Here is an 18,964-nt window from a genome sequence, read left to right as displayed (position 1 = left end):
CTGAAAGCTTTTCCTCTAAGATCAAGAACAAGACAAGGATGCCCATTCTCACCACTCCTATTCAACATAACACTGGAGGTCCTAGCCAGAACAATCAGGCAAGAAAAAGAAATAAAAATCTTCCAAATCAGAAAGGAAGAGGTAGAACCGTCTCTGTTTGCAGAAGACATGATCTTATATAGAGAGAATCCCCAAGTATCCATCAAAAACTGTTGCAACTAGTGAACAAGTTTAGTAAAGTAGCAGGACACAAAATGAACATACAAAAATCAGTTGCATTTCTATATGCTAACAAAGAACTATCTGAAAAATAAATGAAAAAAACATTTCCACTTAAATAGCATCAATCCAAATAAAACATTTAGGAATAAATTTAACCAAGGAGGTGAAAGATCTATATATGAAAACTATAAAACACTGAGGAAAAACATTGAAGAAGACACAAATAAATGGAAACACAAATAAATATTCCTATTGTGTTCACAGATAGGAAGAATTAATAATGTTAAAGAGACCATACTTCCAAAAGCCATCTCCAGCTTCAGTACAACCACTGTAAAAATTGCAATGGCAATTTTTATAGAAATAGAAAAGAATTCTAAAAGTTGTATGGAACCATAAATGACATGGCATAGACAAAGCAATTTAAAAAAAAATTGGACTCATCACACTTCCTGATTTTACAGAACACTATAAAACCATAGTAATTCGAACAGTATGGTACTGGCATAAAAAACCACATGGTCCAATGGAATAATATCAAGAGCCCAGAAATAAACCCACGCTTATATAGTTATCTAATATTGGACAAGGGAAACAAGAACACTCAATGGGGAAAAGACAGTCTCTTCACAAAGTGCTATTGGAAATACTCAGTATTCATAAGAAAAAAATGAAACTATATTCCTATCTTATGCCACTCACCAAAATTAGCTTGAAATGAATTATAATAGAAGACCTGAAACCACGAAATTCCTAGAGGACAACAAGGGGAAAAGCTCCTTGGCACTGGTCTTGGCAACGATTGTTTGGATTCAACACCAAAAGCACAAGCAACTAAAACAGAAGCAAACAAGCAGGACCACCGCCAATAGAAGCTTCCACACTGCGGGGACACAGCCAGCAGCAGGAGAAGGCAGCCCGTGGGGCGGGAGAAGATTTTCAGACTGTGGAACTGATAAGGGGTTAACATCGAATATGTACAAGGAACTCATAAGACTTAATAGCAAAAAACAAATAATTAATTAAAAAATGGGCAAAAGATCTGAATAGACATTTTTCCAAAGACATATAAAGGCCAACAGGCACATGAAAAGATGCTCAGCATGGCTAATTATCAGGGAAATGCAAATCAAAACCACAATGAGATGTCACCTCACCCTCGTTAGATCCGCTGTTATCAAGTAGATAAAGGATAATGAGTGTCGGGGAGGATGTGGAGGAAAGGGCCCCTCCTGCACTGCTGGTGGGAAGGAGACTGAAGCAGCCACTCTGGAAAGCAGTCCGAGGTGCCTCCAAAACCAAAAGCGGATCTACCCTATGAACCAGCAATCCCACTTCTGGGTCTATACGCAAAGGAAACAAAATCACGAGGCTCCACCTGCACCCCCATGTTCACTGCAGCATTACTCACAATAACCAAGAAATGGAAACAGCCTGAGTACCCATCAATGGATAAATGGATAAAGAAAATGCAGTGCATTTATACTATAGAATAGTATTCAGCCATAAAAAAAGAAGGAAATCTTGTCACTTGTGACAATGAACCTTGAGGGGTGTGCTATGTGAAATAACTCAGGCAGAAAAGGACAAATACGGTGTAATCTCATTTATATGTGGAATCTGAAAAAACCAAACTCATAGAAATAGAGTGGATTGGCTGACGTCAGGGGCAGATGGCTGAGGATGGGAAAAATGGGTGAACTTGATCAACAGAGTACAAGTTTCCAGTTATAAGATGAATTAAGTCCTGAGGGTCTAACATGCACCCTGGTGGGTGTAGTTGACCTTACTTTACTGCATACTTGAAACTTGCCGAGAGTAAATCCTCAAAGTTCTCACCACACACCACAAACAAAATGGTAACTGAGTGTGGTAATAGTGGATGTATTATCTAACTTATTGTGGTAATCAATTAATAATATGTATGTATATCAAGTCATAATGTAGTGCACATTAAAATTACACAATGTTACACACAATTGTATCTCATAAAGCTGCAACAAATACTAAATGTCAGCACTGAGAGAGTCAATCCATCATTTAAAGGGTGGACTTCATTCATCTAATAGACAGAGAATGATGTATAAAATTAGAATTTCAATTTATAAATAGAAATATAATTGGCCTGCCTCCTTAAACACTCACATCAGCATAGCCAGCTGTCTCCCAAAGGCAGATCCTCAAAAAAAGTCAGTCTTTAATGGAAAGAGTCCTTGGTGAGAAGAGAAGCCAACGAAAGTGGATCGTGTAATTCACGTGATGCCTGCACACGGGGCCACACAGTGAAGCGGCCGGTCGGCGTGTCCTTCCTGTGTCTGGGGTGGGCCTATCTGTTCCTCTGGGCCGGCTCTTCCTGGTCTTACTGCTGAGTGGTGTCCCCACCCACCACTGTCTTTCCTTTAGCTTCATCTAGGTGTTCAGGCGGGCCTGACTCCAACCCTGCCGGGGTGCTTTCTCAGATGACTACACATCTCTTCTCTGATCCACTATTGATTTTATGATTTAATTTTCAAAGGACAGTCTTATTCCCCCTATTTACAAGCTCTTAGGTACTTGGAAGCTGCCCCCAAGCACCACTTTCTATAAAACAAAAGAAAACCTTTAGGCAAATATGAGCTGAGTTGTCTAGTGTTCAAAACACATTGAATTATTAAGCCAGAACTCAACTACAGAGGGAAAAAAACATTTAAAGAGATGTCTGGCCAAAATTGTATTAAAACAGGACTAGAGAAGATCTCAGAGGATTTGTTTTGATAAATGATTCAACCAGATGTTAGGGAACAGGGAGTAGCTTTTCACTTCAGTTGTTAGTGCATGTAACAAAGTAACAAAATAAATGAAAAATCATTTTCTTACAGCTTATTAATTCACATTGGGATTGATTTCCATTCACAATTCACTGTTATTAGTCTTCACTGATATCTGACTGTTCACTTAGAGCACCACCTTTATAAATGAAGTATCATTAATTTGAATAACAATACAAAAGCATTGAAAATAAACTTGTATTACAATTGTCTCATGAATAAGACTTTTGATAGAGTCAAAAACTGTATACAAAAGAATATAGGCAATGATACAACGCAAATGCCTACAAACCTAGTGACTGGGATAAGATGTCAAAAGGAGTTTAGGACTGCAGAATTCAAGAAGCAAGTTTTTATTTTGTTATGAATTTTCAAAGATTACACTTAGTGGAGGTTAGGATGAGAAGCACTGGAATGCCACATCAATGTGATTCAGCTTATTGCCATGAAAGCAGATTGGACATCTGTATTACGAGTCTCTCTTTTCCAGAAAAATGTGCTTACATTTTTGATAGGTATCCCCAAAGGACAAATGCCGGAGAAAACTAGAGCAATGTAGGAAAGAGAAGGGACGCTCCTCTGCCTCTGCCGCAGGCTGTGCGGGTCCTGGCAGCGTTCTCGCCGGCCCGGGTGGTCGCCCTCAGCGGGACTGCCTTTGTGCTGTTGTAATTCAAGCCCATCTCACTATTTATTTATGCCCAGCTTCACCCCCAAACAGGTTTATGTTTGCTTTTGCACCACTTTGAATGTGTAGAAAGCAAGCATGCAAACGTCCAAGACTTTCACCTTAAGGGGAGTGTGACTTCTCAGCATCTTTGTAGCATAGTTTTCAACCCAAGTGAAGCCAAAACTTTCCCACTTTCAAATCTATGAACGTGGGGTGGAGAGGGGAATGGAGGTAGCTATCAAATACAAACCCCTAATCCCCAGATGTTTTATCCTTGAAATAAAGCATATTTCTGAACCATTCACCCCACCACCTCTCAGCTTCTGATAATGAAATACAACCCATCGTTTACTAGTCACCCATGTGTCAGCATTATGGGTGAAAAAAGTCCCACAGATGAATTTCAGATTACAGGCTCTCTGAGATCCTTGATTCTATTATTTCAATCAAACCTTTTAAAAACATTTGTCTCATTTTTGGTGCTATGGTTTAGGACACAAAATAAAGGTGCTCTTTAGCCTCAAGGAGCTCACAGTCTATGGAGAAGCACTGATGCTCGTCCACCCAAACGGCTGCAGTACTAGAGATGATGCATTGGCGAGGAAGGCTACGAGCACCCACTGGACACTTACTGACCAGACAACTCCTGGGAGGGGTTTGCATGACTACCTACCCGGTGGAGCGGGTGATGATCTTATGTTTGTAGCTGAAGCCACAAAGAGAGAGATTAGGTGATTCGACAGAGGCCACACAGCAAGTAAGTCTGATCCCTGAGGCTGCTTTCTCTCTCACTGCTAAACTGTATCCCTCTCTAACAAAGATGCCACAAGATGTGTAAACAAAATGCCAGGACGTCTGGGCAGGGCAGCGGTGTCACGGATGGGAATGCACGAGGGGAGGCGTCGTGCAGGAAGTGATGACTAGGCTGGGTCTGGACACTGAAAGGGAACTCCAGAGCAAATGCTCCCCCGAAGAAATGCGCAGGGCATGTCAAAGGCTAGCAGAACCATTCCGGGGGTGCCGAGGGCAGGGTCCAGCACAAGGGGTGTTGCGAGAAAGAGACCTTGTGAAGGAAAGGCACAGACAATCGGTTCAAGGCCCTGAAAACAGCATTAAGGAGTTTGTACTTTGTTTTTTAAATGATAGGAAGCATTTAATGTTTATATTTGTAAGGAAGATGCCTCTGCGTGTATGAGGGGGTCAGAAGTGACAGCTTGCAGGGGGAAAACTTTGGAAACAAGGAAATGAGGAGGCTAATGCAATTAATACAAGATAGGTAATCTTTAAAAAGAGAAGAAAACATGAGAGATATTCATGGGGGACTCAAGGGATCTCAAGGAGATTGGATAGAGAAGGAGAATAATGTCAGGAGTTACTCTGACCTTTCTGTCCCACATGACCAAGAGAACCATCAGCGCAGGATAAGGAGGAGCTGGCTTAGGGGACAGGAGCACAAAAGTCAAGGAAGAAAATGGATTTAGGTATGGATGTACTGAGTTTGACTTACCAGGACACCCACAAGGAGAGTCTAGTAGCAGTTGGACACTGGGAGAATCACATCTGACACAGTGACACCTTGAAGACAGGTAACTCCCAGAAAATGAGCATGTAGCAGAAGAAATCACCAAGTCTTGTTGAATGCCTACATCTAAGAGGAGAGGGGGAGAGAGAAGCTGGGGTGAGCAGAGTGTCGGGAACAGGAGTCAGGGCGGTGGAAGGCAGCTCACACGCATCAAGGGACTTTCTGGAAGTACACCATCAACAGGGCTTAATGTACCAGGGACAGTCCGTGAGAGGGTGACGGAGAAGAGACAGACTCAGGAAACATTCTCGTGATGTCACAGCGCAACAGCAGAAAGCCTTGCCCCATCAAGGCGGCGCAGGCGGAGGTCGGGTAGGGAGCCAGAGATGCCAGGAAAACAACCGACTTCACTTGCTCATTCCTTCCCCTGAAATACCCTCAGACGTCTCCAGTCCTCTGGCCCATTTCTGGGTTTGTTTTCTTCCTCTGCCTGGACCTAGGCCTGAACTGTGACTCTTCACCACCATACCTGAGACCCTGGCCCTCATCTGCCCCCAGGGTCCCCAACAAATCCTGCCCTGATTACCTAAAATCCTGGGAAGACTGTTCCCTCACTCCAGATTCCAGATTGTCTGAAACAAATGGGGAAAAATGTGTCATCAGCTAGGGAGGATCCTTTAAAAGTTTATGTTTTTAACAAAAGCAGGGTATAAATACTGCCCAAAATCTGTTTACTTATCCCTAGCTGAATAAAAGTCAACACGTGGCCAAATTCATTACCAGCTTCCTTATTTCAAACATTTTTCTAAGCTCGTTTCCTCAGCAAAAGTTGGGCATAGTAATGGTTTTTCACAGGTGACTATATACTAGACTTGATACACACCAATCACTTTGCCTAATTCATGACATGTAATAGGAACTCAATCACTAGTAGCTGCAATGAATATAATAAATATTAGGTAGATCGTTCACTAAGTATGTGTTCCAATGATTTTTATTCTCCTAATGTACTTATCCTTTGCTCTCATACAAAGAGCATTCACTTAAGTATTTATTGAGCACCTATTCCATTCCAGACACACACTAGGTGTGAGGTCCAAACAAGACAGCAAGTGTGTAATGGGTGTCATCTCATGGAGTTTGTAGTCGAGAGGTGCTGATGGATATTAAACAGCTAAAGAAATACTCAGAATAAAGTGATTTCAGAAAGCAGCAGACATCGTGAAGAATATAATCAGGTTGATAGAGTAAGAATGAGTGGGGAGCAGGCAGGGGTGATCATAAATTCATAGATGAGAGCCTTAAATACACCCTTCCACTCAGTTCCTCCACACCGCAAATTTTCTGCCAAATCCACCCACCCTGTCACAGCTTCCTGTCTGCAGGAGGAAGACCCACTTCTGCTCCTGATTCAAAGCCAGTCCCTGCTGAGTCCGTGCTTCCAGTGCTTAATATTCTGCCATGCCCACCCAGTACCCTCTAAATTTATTGCAGACAGCGATGGCATCTGCTTTTCCCCAAGCAACTAAGAATAGGTGACACTCCACACAAAAAGCTGGAAATGTTTTGAAAGACTGTTATTTTTCACGCACCAGTATTTTCGCTGTGCAGTAATGATCCGTTGGCTCTAGCCGACAGCACTGTCTCCGACCCGGCTCTGTCCCCTTTGCTGGCCGAGACAGCCTTTTAATTAGGTTGCCTGACTGCCAAATACCAGTCCGCTATGCTGGTTCTCCTTCATGGGTTCAAAATAATCAGGCAGGTGTTGTGTAAATCGTACAGGGTGACATGCCATCATGATCAGCTGCTAATTAATTGCAGATTCTCTTGCTCTGTGATGTGGCCGCACACTCTCAAATGAAAAGCCATAACCATCACACATGTTGTGTTTGTTAAAGTACTTCATGATTAATAGCAAAGATGGGATCATTTTTAAGTGCTTTCATCCAAGTATTAGCAAATAGTCTGTTGTCTAGAAACTATTGTTGATTTTACTTTTTAACTCCAAGAAGCCAGTGATTGTTTCTCGGCAACATATGAATATACAGGGAGGGAAATACCCACCTGAGAGAGAACTCCATATACTATTAAAGGTGACACATTTTAAAGAGGAGGCAATAAATATGTTTTTAATAACTAAAATATCACCCAACAACTCCTGAGTTCTTTCTAGGCACCAAGTTCTTAACATATATGTGCCCTTGAACCCTTACAACAACTGGACGACGTCGCAGGACCACGACGTAGGTGAGGAGCGCTTTGTGCCTACAGACGGCTCCCCGTGTGCGAGGGCTTGAGATGAGCTCTGCGAGACCATCAGCCCTGGCTAAGTGGGCTTTACTGTGGAGAGGGGGAGGGTCTGCACCCAGAAGGCGTGGCCCCCCCACCGCCCTTTACCCCATGAGGCACGCCCGCAGGCCCCTCTGCTCAGCTGCCCCTGCGGGTCCGCGCCCCTTACCCTGGCAGGGCTTGTAGGGGACAGCAGCTGTGTCCGGGGGACATGATCAGACCGTGTCCTGCGCACAGTCTGGTTTCATGGGACTTACTGGACAGCCAGCACCAGGCCCTAGGGACCTGGAGGCCCGTGCGGCGCCCCAGCCTCTCCCGCCGCAGAGGGACGCCGCCCCAAGAGCAGCTGCTCCCGCTGACAGGAGGGGAGGCCAGGCACTCTGTCCAGGTGGCCCAGAGTGAACAGCCCACGGTCACGTTTTGGATCATTTTATTCACTGAACCACAGAAATTAAGTTTTAGAGAAATTAAATTACTTACTCAGGATCAGGAGACAGTTGAGTGATGGCCCTGGACTGTCAAGAGAAACAGGCTTCCTAGAATGGTGAGTCTGCGAAACTATTTTTTGGAGTAAGATAGTCAAAAACTGGAAGTGTTTACTATCAACAGATCTGCAGTAAAGACACACAAGACGGGCTCCAGGAAGAAGCAAAGCGACAGCGAAAGGAAGTCGAGATGCAAGAGGAAACGCTGGCTGAGTGGCCGGGAAGGTAGCCGGTCCTCGGTGCCAGGGAACCAGGAGCTGAGAGGAGACAGTGTTTGACGCGGGGGGTGAGAAAGGCACCGGGGGTGCACAGCGATGCCACAGAGACCAGGAGACGGGGTGGGGCTTATATTCTATGGCCCGCGCTTCTTCGGGAGACGGATTTTGATATAATATTTACATTCAGATACGTATGATGATAGTTCAAAAATAACTATTTAAAAAGAGAAACAGGTATGATTACGAAATAGAAGAGGGAAACGCAATTAAAAAACAAAGCCTATCGAAAATTTAAAACAGCAAGAATGAGTAAAAAGAAACTAAAGAGGTGGAATAAAGTGTGAATCATGAAAATGACAAAGCATGCACAGATGCGTCACAATCGAGCACAACGAAGAGAACAGCCTCACCAGCCGGGGATCCCCGGTGCCTTTACTGCAGCTGCGTGCACTGCACAGGGGGCACACCGTCCCTGCGGGGCCGCGCGGAGGGAGCCCCGCGCGCTGGAGGCTCAGGCGGCGTTCGCCCGCCCCCACCCAGCCCCTCGGCCCCCGTCCAGCCCCACGGCAGGGGACAGGGGGCTCCGGCCTCTCTTCCCCGCTTAGAAGGACACCATTCCCATGGCGGGGCCCCACCCTCACGACCTCACCCAAACCTAATTAATTCCAAGGCGTCAGCCCCAATGACTATCGCACTGGGGGCTGGAGCTCCAACCCAGATTCTGGGGACACAAACATTTCACCCGTGACACACACACGACACTTCAGCACGTAAAAGGACAGAAGCTCATCTTTTAAAAACCAGGCCACGACTAGGCCCAGTAACACTGCGGTCACTATTCAAATACCATCTAATGCAGATTTTAAGGCAGCGTCACCAGGACTCAATAGGGACACACCATTATAAGAGGTTCAGTTTAATAGGAAGATAGTATAGTTCTAAAATTCAACATAGATGAAGGTCTAAGAAAATAATATATATAAAGCAAAAACTGATAGACATACAGAAGGAAGAGGACAGACCCACGATCCCGGCGCGAGGCCCGCTCGCCTCCCCGCTGATGACCGACACAGGCATGCACCTGACCCACGCGGTCAGAGGCGAGGACAGCGGTGAGGCCCTGCCACAGCCACAGCGGGCTGGCGCGGAGGGGCCGCGGGAGGGCACAGACGGGCGGGGCACGGGGGCGGACCCATCGCACCCCGCGGGGGGCGCCCTGCTGAGCCGAGCGCGGGTCTGCACCGAGGATACGGGAAGAACTTTTCAATGGAATGAGCGACTGAACTTCAAACTAAGGTTTGACTGGATTTGTCACTAGAAATATACCCAAGGGAGATGGGAAAAGCTGCAAGATGCTTCCTAGGCGTCTCCCGGAGACAGGCGGGAGTGTTAGGGCTTTACAGGGAGAAAGGGGCACCGGGTCCTGGCTGTGCCGCCCCACGTCCAGCTCCTCTGGTTAAACATCAATCAGCAGCAGACGATTCCCTGGAGGCAGGACGGGGCGGCCCCGGGGCAGCACCACGCGGAGGCGGAGGGGGGAGGCGGGGCAGCCCCGCCAGAGTGGGGGGCAGGGGGCAGACAGCGCCCGTCGCAGGGCGTCGCAGGCCCCAGGGGCACAGACCCACGTCTAAGCCGCGCGCACACACAAGCACACGCGCACACACACGCACACGCAAGCACACACACCGCAATGAGCGGAAAGCAGTGGGCGTTGAAGAGCTTTAAGCAGCGCGGTGGTGACCTACCGGCTCTGCCTCGGAGAAGCCGCGGGGACAGTGGGTGGGGGATGCACTGCGGGCGGGGCTGGACAAAGGCCGCGATGCTGGGGACGCGAAGAAGGGGTCCTCGGGCGCCCACAGGCGGCCAGTCCGCCCCTCGTTGGGGAGCAGACACCTGACGTGTCCCTTGGCTGGCGGGCCTGTCACTGTCCCAGGAGGGAGAAAACAGGGGTAAAAAGACGTGTTTGGGAGGAGGTTCCCATCGAAGACCCACTGAGGCAGTGGAGGGGCCGTCGCGGGGACCTTTCCCTTCAGCTGTTCCTCAAGGCTCGTGCCAATGCTGGTCCTGGGAAACACATTCCCCTGTTTTGAGCAAGTCAATCAGAACACACATCTAAGTTTGAGCAAGTGACGTTTACATCCTGATCAAGTCAGCAGACGGACTTATTAATCTGAGGTCAAAGCAGGAGATAAACATTCGGAGTACACTGGAAAACAAATTATTTAAAGAATGGGATTGGCTTAGATCGCCATGAGACGCCATGTCAGAGAGAGGATCACTCGCTTAGCCTAGAGGATGTTGACAGATGAGGCGCAGTTAGAAGCTTGAAAAGGCACTTTGGTGGCTGCCTGCCTCCTCCCCTGCGGCTGCCATGACAACACGCTCAGGCCGGCCTGCCAGAGGGCATCACATGCACAGGGCTACCAAGCCTACCTGCAGGGGCAGGAAGGTCGCACCAGCCAGCGGCCTGCTGACAGCCCCTCATGGGAGCTGCCTGACCTGGAGCAGAGCTGCCCGGCTGCCCCCACTGCACACCACAGCCCCAGCCAGGGAGCACCCCCCACACACGGGGTACATGAGTGCATACTGTGCCCTCAGGGGTTTCAGCTGCATGCTGCACAGCATTACAGTGATAACAGGCACCTGATACCCTGCCTTCTATGTATTAACAGAAGAGATTAACATTGGCCCCCATTCCTGCTCTGAAGGAATGGGCAGGTGTATTAAAGGCGGGAGGAAGCTCTTCTCAGGAACCATCTTCACAGCTGCCAGCATGAGAGTGACTGGCACAGGGTCTGCAGGGTGCACAGAGGAACCCAGCATTTGCAAACTGGAGGAGTGGCCCCTCTTGCCCTTCATCCCGCAGCTTACAGCTCCCTAGCGCAGAGGTTTCATGCATGAAAATCATTTTATGGGCAGTTTCCTAGGTGTGACTGACCTAATAAGGTACTGAAGTCTAATCTGATATTTTAAACATTGGTGTTTTTCTGCTTCTTCACAATTATCCATATACCGGTGTCCACAGTCTTCAACAGGGTTGAAACAGAATATTGATAAAAGTCTGAAAATGACTTTGGAGAAGGCTGTTTTCATTTCCCCCAGACAGAAGAGATTTCCTATTGACACGTGCAGCTGGGCTGCGGCATAAATCCTTATCTCTCTCGCTTTCGTTTCATATTCTGCTCTATGGCAGAGAAAATGGAGATCTAAAATGCAATTTTTCCCTACAGGTAGCATTTTATGTACTATTTATTAAACCTACATTGTGTGTCAGGTGTCTAAAAGAACACATAAAAATGGCCTCTTTTCAATCACCTCTCAGTGTAATTCTTGTAACTTCCAGAGGCTGAAAGGCCCAAGCAACAGAATTCACAAGAAGTGTCATTTTTGCTGCTAGGCAACATGAACCTGCTCACAGAGGCATTTTTCTGTAGCCTCTCCTTGCTGCACTATATTTTATTTCCTTTCTAATGGAACATTCCCTGACGGTCCACTCCCATCCCACCATTGTAAGGGAGAAAAACCCAGCCCTTGGCTTTTGTTCCCCTTACAAATAGATGAGGCTCCCTGCCTATCTGTTTAATAAAAGGACATGAAAACTCATTCTCCTCAAAATATTTCCACCACTAACCTGCTACAGAGTCTAAAATTCCAACTTGTAGTGTTACTCCTTTGTATTAAGAAGTTTAATTGGAATGATTCTGCTAAAATGCAACCAATACTTGGAAAAGGCAATATAATCTATACAGTATTGAGCAGGAAATAAACAGTCATATCTCCTCCATTCTTCCCTGAGCTAATATTGTTAGATATACAAAGAGGTCAATGACAGCAGACATCTGTCTTCTTGGTGCAAGCTGGGGAATCAAATACTGAATGTACACACCAAACAGGAAGTGACCACTTCCACCAGGAGGGGTTCAGACAATTTCCATTGATGCAGCCCCTGCAGCGGACAGTGCAAATCATGGTAGGACAGAAAATGCAGCCACTAGTGAGACAAGGAAGAGCAAGACAAAGGGAACTTGGGCTCCAGAAAAAAACCGCAGGGCCAAGCGAGTCATCAAATCTCTTTCTACATCAACAGGGAATTTAGCTGCCTAAAACTCTCAACCACATCAACAAGAGCAAAACCTCTTTTAGCATGAATTTAATCACTGACAGAATCAGAGTCTGAGAGCTGACTGCGAATAGCAAGAAACCTAAAATGAGAAATGACACAAACTCAGCGCGAGCATCATGGAGCAAACGACTAGGGAGCACCCCAGAATGGCCAGAAGGTCACAAGACGGAGACAGCACGCTGGAGCAGACCATCTCTCAGGTCATATCTAAGGTGTCTGAAAGATGGTATCACAACTGAACTATGTGCTTTTTAAATTAATGCACGTCAAAATGAGCTTAAGTTAATGTTTAGTACTCATTTCAGAGACTCAGTACTATACAAACTTTGGTTGTCTTTGTAAAGTTCTTGGTTTCTAAATTCCACCAGATCTTTACTATTAAAACATCAGCATAAAGACAGACCTGTTGACACTACAAGTTCAAAAGAGAACAGGAAACAGAAATGCAAACTCCATCTCCAACTACAATATGATAAAGGACTGCCAAGTCCAGCAACAGGTAAATTGGAATGTGGGAAGCTCTCAAGAAAGGACTTCTGTGTCTGCAAATCTCAGACCAAGTTGAAAAATCAGTAGTTCAAAATTTATGGTTCAGAAGTGGCATCAGAGGAGAACAGGACTCAAAAATCCCTCACTTTCACGCAAAGCAGTGTCATGAGGAGGCAGGGGGAGAACCACACTTAACACGCGCTTCTCTGAAGTTACTCGGCTTTGAGGGCTGATGTGAAATAAAGGTTAACAGGAGGCATATACACTACAGCCCATCTTATAAGCAGCGTAAGAAGAACTTCCTGATCTGGGGGAAATTCAATCCATCTAAAGATATGTAACAACTAAGTAAGAGCCGGCACAAAATTGGTAGGAATATTAATAGAAAAATAGAGGAAAAGAGCATTAAAAAGAAATGACAGATGAAGAATATCCACATTAATATTGTCACACAGTAGATGAGGAATATAACCAAATATAAACCATGGATATAAAGCAGTAAAACAAATGTCCATAAAGTACGACTTCAAAACAGAATATGCAAGATCAAGGCAGGCAGTGAAACAGCAAAATTGTAAAAGGTAAGTTCACATATGCACAAAAACAATGAGAAAGAAAAACTTGGAGGAGGGGCTTGTGGGATGCAATTGGGTCCTTAGGGTGGGCCTAAAAGCCGCCAGAGAGTTAGCTCACAACCCTTTCCTCCACGCAAGGGCGCAGTGGCAGGTCAGCAGTCGCAGCCCTGACGATTCCTCACCAGGAGCTGACTTGGGGATTCCTGTCTCCAGAACCGGGAGAAGTACGCCTCTGTTTCTCATAGGCCACCCAGTCTACTGTACTTTGTTTAGCAGCCTACGAGGACGAAGACATGCCCTCCAGGAGGTAACACTGGCTTCAAATATGTGCACGTGGAATTCCAAAAACTAAAGCCATTCAAGTATCATTCCCCTCCTTTTCCAAGCCTATCTCTCCAGCCAATCCGAGATTCTCATCACTTCTAAAAACACCTCAAGTTTTCCCATAGTTGTGCCTTTTCTACACAGAAATATCTGATGCCCTTAGCTGTGTTTGTCCAAATTTAACCACGTCCCCAGAGTCCCTGAGAAATGAAACCTTTTCTAAAAAGCCTTCCCTGATCACGCCTGCTCTGTGTTCTATAATTTTGATTATTCAAATATTGCATTACAATACTATTTACCTTGATACCTGACTTCTTAGACACCTCCCTAAATTTTGCATCTGAGGCAAGTGGCTCGCTGACCTAACTCTATTCCCAGCCCTCTGACAGCTTAATCAGGCAGATGGTGGCCTCGGAACCCAGGCTGTCTGCCACTGTCAGCAGGATGCTGGATTTTGCGTGGGTTAGGAAAGAACTGAACTAGACAGACTACTGAATTCTCAGGCAAAAGACCTCCATATCAGACCTGAAACCATAAAACTCCTAGAAGAAAATATAGGCAATAAACTCTTAAACATCAACATTAGAAGTTCTTTTCTCGGTATGTCTCCCCAGGCAAGAGACACAAAAGCAAAAATAAACAAGTGGGACTACATTAAACTAAAAAGCTTCTGCATAGCAAAAGAAATTCTCAACAAAAAACAACACACCTTAATATGGGAGAATACATTTGCAAATGATGTATCTGATAAGGGGTTAATATACAAAATACATAAAGAACTCATAGAAACTCAACACCAAAAAAAAACAAATAACCTGATTATAAAATAGGCAGAGGACCTGAATAAACATTTTTCCAAAGAAGACATACAGATGGCCAACAGCACATGAAAAGATGCTGCACATCACTAATCATCAGGAAATGCAGATCAAACCATATGAGATACCACCTCACGCCAGTTAGAACGGCCACCATCCAAAAGACAAGAGATAACAAGTGTTGCTGAGGAAGTGGGGAAGAAGGAACCCCCTGAACTGTTGGTGGGAATGTCAGTTGGTGCAGCCACTGTGGAAAGCAGTATGGAGGTTCCTCAAAATCTAAAAATAGAAATGCCATTTGACCCAGTAATTCCACTCCAGGAGTTTACCCAAAGAAAACAAAATTTCTGATTTGAAAAGATATATTCCCCCCTTCCATGTTTACTGTCACATTATTTACAATAGCCAAAATATGGAAGCAACCAAACTGTCCATTAGTAGATGGCTAAAGATGTGGTTCCTATAAAATGAAATATTATTCAGTTGTAAAAAAGAAAGAAATCTTGCCATTTGCGAGAACATGAATACACCTAGAAGGTATTATGATAAGCCAAGTAAGCCAGGCAGATAAAGACAAATACCGTATGATTTCACTTACATCTGGAATCTAAAAACAAAACAGAATGAACAAAATAGTAGTAGACCCATAGATACCAAGAAGGGACTGGTGGTTACCAAGGGGGAGGGGCTGGGGTGGGTCGGGGAGAGTGCAAGGGGATAAAGAGGCACCAGATCTCAATCATAATATAGTCGCTGGGATGAAAGTACAGCATAGAGAATATAGTCAATGGTTCTGTAACATCCTCCTATGTTGACAGATCAAATAATGTGTATGACTGTCAAATCACTATGCTATAGACTTGAAAGCAATATAATATTGTATGTCAACTCTACTTCAATAAAAAATAATAATGAAAAAAACAAATAGGATAAATTATAAAATAATTTATAACATATAATTATAATACTATAATTACTTTTTAATAATTATAATTTAGTCACAGGGATAGAAGTACAGCACAGAGAATATAGCTCATAATATTGTATATTACCACATTATGCATAACATGGTAACTACACTCCTCATGGGGAGCATTTAGTAACACATATAATTGATAAATCATTAAGTTGTCCTCCTGAAACCAATACACTATTGTATGTCAACTATATTCCAATAAAAATACTCTCAGGCAAAGCCCCAGCTCTAATGCTGAAGGAGCGGGCAGGCCAAATCCTTCAGACATCAAGCCAAGAGGGAAGAAAGATGCATGTCATCAGGAACGCTGGGCTTAAAAGCGTAAGAGGGGACTAGGATCGCCCCTAAGGCAGTGGGACATGCGCTCTGGGCCGTCCCACTTTCCTCCCAGGCCCCCAGATGGTAAGCTGGGGCTGGGGCTCCACTACGCCCTGCCCTGGAAAGGAATGGTTCAACACTTCCGGGAGCCTGCATTAACACATGGCCTCTGTCAGTAAATATAATAGTGGGTACCTGTAGAAGACATGATTGATAAGATGGGAGGATCCTTTCTAGGGTTTTTTTTGGAGGGGGGGAGGGAACATTGTTCATTTGGGGGATTTTTTCCAATATCTGTTTGGCCCTTCACATCTCTGCACGTGTGAGGGACATTCAGGTCCTTTGCAATTTCCCAACCCAAAATTACCGTTATAATTGATAAGATACCCAACAAAACGCAGTGTAGTGAAACTGAAGCCCTCAGGTGATCCCTGCAGGCCTTTAATGATACATCAGGAAAGAGATACCCAACGTTAGATTCTGAATCCAAGCCATCATTGTTTTAGGCCTCCTGACCTCCATCACCAGACTGAGCAAATGGCCAGTCACGGAAAATACTGAGCCACAAATGATAAGAAAACAAGTCTCCTCACATGTTATTATTTGTGGTTTGTTCATTTATTCCTTAGCAACAGAGAAAATCTACTGATGAACTTTTCTTAAGTCCCCCTTTGGCACTGATTTTGGAAATGCAAACTGTCATGACCTCAGTGGTTTCGGCGATTCTTTAACGACCAGGTTGACCCACCACCCTCTGTCCTTGTAGAAGTCCAGTCCCCTCTGCTGGTGTTTCTGAAGATTTTCAGAGCCCATCATTTACCATCTTTCACTGAAAAATATTAGTATGATAATTTCCACTTCACCTACCTCCCTAAAAATAATATTTCTACACCCAAATGTCTATCGGTTGCATAAAGGATAACCTGCATATACTCAGAACATGGAATATCACACAACCATGAGAAGGAACAGACACAACTCCATGCAGCAACTTGGACAACTCAAAAACATCCGGTTGGGGAACAAACAACGGAGGGAACATACAGTGTGATTCTGTTCATTAAAAATTCAAAACATACCACGGTCATCTTCGATGGCGGTCACGCCTGACAGAGACGTCACGTCTGGAAGGGGGCAGGTGGGGTCTTCTGGAGAGATGATAATGTTCTGTTCCTGGATGTAAGTTCTGGTTACATGGGTTCACTACTTTGTGCAAATGCACTGAAATTTGCTCTGTATATGCTATACATCAATAGAAAGCTTTGTGAAAATAATATAATGTTGTTACCAACAAACCACTGCTTAAATATATAACATCATTTTTAAAATGAAAGACACTTAGAAAATTAGGTGTTCTGCATTATTTACAATAGCCAAGTTATGGAAGCAACCTAAGTGTCAGTCAATAGATGAATGGGTAAAGAAGAGGTGGTACATATACACAATGTAATATTACTCAGACATAAAAAAAAAGAAATCCTGCCATTTGTGACAACATGGATGGATTTAGAGGGTACCAGGCTCAGTAAAATAAGCCAGGAGGAGAAAGACAAATACTGTATGATTTCACTTATTTGTGGAATCTAAGAGAGAAACAAAACAAAATGAACAAAATAGCAGTAGACCCAGAGACACAAAGTGACTGGTGACTCCCATGGGGAGGGGGTGAGGTGGGGGTACAGAGACTGAAGGGGATAAAGGGGCACAAAACTTCTCAATCATAATATGAGCAGGTCATGGGGGTGGTAGCACAGCATGGATAATATAGCCAATGATTCTGTAACATCTTCATATGTGGACATATAGTAACTGCACTAGCTGGGCTGAGGATTTAATAATATGGGTAAACTGTTAAACCACTGTGTTGTATACTTGAAACCAACATAAGATTGTATATAAACTATACTTCAATAAAAAAATAAAAACAAAAAGTAGAGTCACCTTAAAAAAAAAGAAAATCAGGTATTCCAAACATCACTCTTAAACTATTTCTCTATCTCTCTCCCCATATATGTATATAGCATTAAAATCTATTCTTAGAAATAAAAATATATATAACTCCAATTCTAATTCTTTATCTCCGGTAGAATTTTTTTGTTAGCTATAAATAAATAAATACATGCACCTAACTACATAGTTCATTCTTGCACCTACTTTCTGTTCAGGAATCTATAACTGAAAACATGCAAAGCCAAGTTCACTTTCTCCCCCAAAACTTACCCCTCACCCCCACTTCTCTTTCTCAACAATGGCATCACCATCCACTCATTTGCCCAAGGCAGAACATGGCATCATTTTACTTTCTAAATTTTCCTTACTGCCCAATCAGCAATACTATTTCCTACCACTTTGCCATCATTTTAGTCCATTCTCCTGCATTCCCCACTTCCCTGCCTTATTTCAGTACTTCATTAATTTTGTAGTGGATCCTGAGATCAATCCCTCCCAGGCCTCTCGCCTCAGCCCTCTGCCCTCTGCGGCCCCTTCAGAGCACTACCCAAGCCACACAGACGACCCAGTTTCCTTGCTATGCAGCCACATTTCAACCTAACTTGAAGCTGTTTCACAAGGACTCATCACCCATATTCTGAAACAGTTGGCTTGAAATGTTCTCCCCTCAAAAAACTTTCTTCCAAAAAACAAAGATCTTCCAGTCCTGATATTATGAAAATAATATATAAATTCAACCACAGTTTCTCAAGGCATCTGTGGTAAGAAATTTGTGGTGACAAAATGCCCTAGATACCATAAAACAATAGGACCGTGGCTTTCTGGCTCATTGTGACAATCCTCATGTCCTCAGCAAGAGCCCCTCCTCCTGTGGGAAAGGGGGAGCCACTGAAGCCAGGCTCGTGCTGCTGCCTTGGGGTCAAGAATAAAAAGAGACGACTCCGATAAATAAAATCAGAACTGAAAGATACAACCACCACTACGGAAATACACATGATTAAAGGAGACTACAATGAACAATTACATGCCGACAAATTGAGCAACCCCAAAGAAATGGATGAATTCCTAGTGACACAATCTGTAAGGAGTGAACCAGGAAGAAACAGAGACTCTGTACCGGCTCATCAGTACTAACGAAACTGAATCAGTGACCAAAAAACTCCCGACAAAGTCCTGGAGCA

General features: G+C 44.3%; 1 protein-coding gene across 2 annotated transcripts in view; it reads right to left on the bottom strand.

Moving 5' to 3' along the window:
• LOC108398747 (uncharacterized) overlaps positions 1–18,964 on the bottom strand; it is a 180,174-nt gene that overhangs the window by 110,752 nt on the left and 50,458 nt on the right. For both annotated transcript variants that reach the window (XM_073224823.1, XM_073224822.1), the window contains exon 7: positions 16,913–17,075. The gene's annotated coding sequence lies outside the window, so the exon portion shown is untranslated. The remainder of the gene's footprint in view (positions 1–16,912; positions 17,076–18,964) is intronic.

Source organism: Manis javanica, chromosome 16 (assembly GCF_040802235.1).
Source record: "Manis javanica isolate MJ-LG chromosome 16, MJ_LKY, whole genome shotgun sequence".
Classification (NCBI taxonomy): Eukaryota; Metazoa; Chordata; class Mammalia; order Pholidota; family Manidae; genus Manis; species Manis javanica.
The sequence above is the reverse complement of the archived record's forward strand: the minus strand, read 5'-3'. Positions and strand labels throughout refer to the sequence as shown.